General features: G+C 40.7%; 1 non-coding gene across 1 annotated transcript in view; it reads left to right on the top strand.

Moving 5' to 3' along the window:
* Positions 1-20, top strand: part of LOC128309040 (large subunit ribosomal RNA) — a 4,158-nt gene extending 4,138 nt beyond the window's left edge. The window contains exon 1 of the ribosomal RNA XR_008288756.1: positions 1-20. This exon is cut by the window's left edge and continues 4,138 nt beyond it. This is a non-coding gene — a ribosomal RNA (large subunit ribosomal RNA).
* Positions 21-2,500: the final 2,480 nt, after the last annotated feature.

The following is a 2,500-nucleotide window of genomic DNA, read 5'->3' as shown; positions in this document are numbered from 1 at the left end:
ACCCATGCTTGCTGGTGCTCGCGTTCACTTTGGGAATGGAGTGTTCGCGAGAGTGATTGTTGTGTTGTGTGTGTACAGTTGGTGCTTGCGTGCACTCCCATAGTGGAGTGTTCGCGAGCTTAAAACGCTAAGTCCCGATTAATACTCTCCTCGCAACATTATGTGCGTGGCTCCACGCCAAGTGGGATTAGCGGTGCGAAACGCGATTGGTAAAGTCGATGGTGATGTGCGTACCAACAGGCGATTTGTTAAGTCAAATGCGATCTGTGGTGCAACAGGCAATGTGTGTTTATTATCAGGTGTTGTTGGAAGTCAATACGATTTGACTTTCAAAAATTTTTCTAAGTCCCGATTTTTTTTCTCGTCGAGTAACTACAATGCACTATTTCTATCGCAGCGGACTTGTTGTTCATGGCCTAAATGATCGCGAACGAACACGTATTCGCAAAAAAATTTTTGTATGAAAAAGTCACCACTCGGGTACCTCCATACAAAAGTACCAAGTTCGGGTCGAGTGGTCGATGGACGTCGAAGGTGAAAATTTTTCATCATCGAAAATTTTTTCCAAAGTTGAAGCAATTGGGCCCTAGAGTATGAAAAGTGAAACCACGGATCGATATGAGAAATAAAAATTTTTGTATGAAAAAGTCACTACTCGGGTACCTCCATACAAAAGTACCAAGTTCGGGTCGAGTGGTCGATGGACGTCGAAGGCGAAAATTTTTCATCATCGAAAATTTTTTCCAAAGTTGAAGCAAATGGGCCCTAGAGTATGAAAAGTGAAACCACGGATCGATTTGAGAAATTAAAATTTTTTGTATGGGAGGGCCCCTGCTAGAACATTTTTCCCAAGTGCGACCATTTTACCCAGTGAGTCAAAAAAAAATTTTTTTCACGGTGACTCAAAACTTCAATATTAGACTTCCCTGAGTATGAAAAGTGAAACGAAAATCATTTTTGAAAAGAAAAAAATTTTGTATGGGAGGGCCCCTGCTAGAACATTTTTACCAAGTGCGACCATTTTACCCGGTGAGTCAAAAAAAAATTTTTGTATGGGAGGGCCCCTGCTAGAACATTTTTCCCAAGTGCGTCGATTTTGGGTCGCCGACACAAGCTCGGGTCAAAAAAATTTTTTTTTCACGGTGACTCAAAACATCAATTTTAGACTCCCCTGAGTATGAAAAGTGAAACGAAAATCATTTTTGAGAAGAAAAAATTTTTGTATGGGAGGGCCCCTGCTAGAACATTTTTCCCAAGTGCGTCGATTTTGGGTCGCCGACACAAGCTCGGGTCAAAAAAATTTTTTTTTCACGGTGACTCAAAACATCAATTTTAGACTCCCCTGAGTATGAAAAGTGAAACGAAAATCATTTTTGAGAAGAAAAAATTTTTGTATGGGAGGGCCCCTGCTAGAACATATTTCCCAAGTGCGTCGATTTTTGGGTCGCCGACACAAGCTCGGGTCAAAAAAATTTTTTTTTCTCGGTGACTCAAAACATCAATTTTAGACTCCCCTGAGTATGAAAAGTGAAACGAAAATCATTTTTGAGAAGAAAAAATTTTTGTATGGGAGGGCCCCTGCTAGAACATATTTCCCAAGTGCGTCGATTTTTGGGTCGCCGACACAAGCTCGGGTCAAAAAAATTTTTTTTTCACGGTGACTCAAAACATCAATTTTAGACTCCCCTGAGTATGAAAAGTGAAACGAAAATCATTTTTGAGAAGAAAAAATTTTTGTATGGGAGGGCCCCTGCTAGAACATATTTCCCAAGTGCGTCGATTTTTGGGTCGCCGACACAAGCTCGGGTCAAAAAAATTTTTTTTTCACGGTGACTCAAAACATCAATTTTAGACTCCCCTGAGTATGAAAAGTGAAACGAAAATCATTTTTGAGAAGAAAAAATTTTTGTATGGGAGGGCCCCTGCTAGAACATTTTTCCCCAGTGAGTCGATTTTTGGGTCGCGACACAAGCTCGGGTCAAAAAAAATTTTTTTTTCATGGTGACTCAAAACATCAATTTTAGACTCCCCTGAGTATGAAAAGTGAAACGAAAATCATTTTTGAGAAGAAAAAAATTTGTATGGGAGGGCCCCTGCTAGAACATTTTTCCCAAGTAAATTCGATTTTACCCGGTGAGTCAAAAAATTTTGAAAAAAATATTTTGCCAAAATCGTGTTCATTGCCTATTATAAGGGACCAGGTCAGCTCACACGCATTTTTGGAGACCATATGGAAAGTGCGTCTGGGATTGCGGAAATTAAGTTTAGAGTGTTAAATGATGGTTTCGCAATCCCGAAAGGCTCAAAATCCACCCTAAGGTCCCCTGGGTGAAATGTGGTTTCCAAGGTGTGAGCGCTATCGGTGATAGAGTTGGAATGTGATTTCCAGAGCGCAGGGCGACTGGGCTTAGAGCGAAAATCATAGACAAGGGTAAGTATTGGACTGAACGACTCGAAGCAAACGAAAATCATAGACAAGGGTAATGGACTGAACGACTCG

Source organism: Anopheles moucheti (genome assembly GCF_943734755.1).
Source record: "Anopheles moucheti chromosome X unlocalized genomic scaffold, idAnoMoucSN_F20_07 X_unloc_82, whole genome shotgun sequence".
NCBI lineage: Eukaryota > Metazoa > Arthropoda > Insecta > Diptera > Culicidae > Anopheles > Anopheles moucheti.
This window is presented reverse-complemented; position numbering and strand designations above follow the sequence as displayed.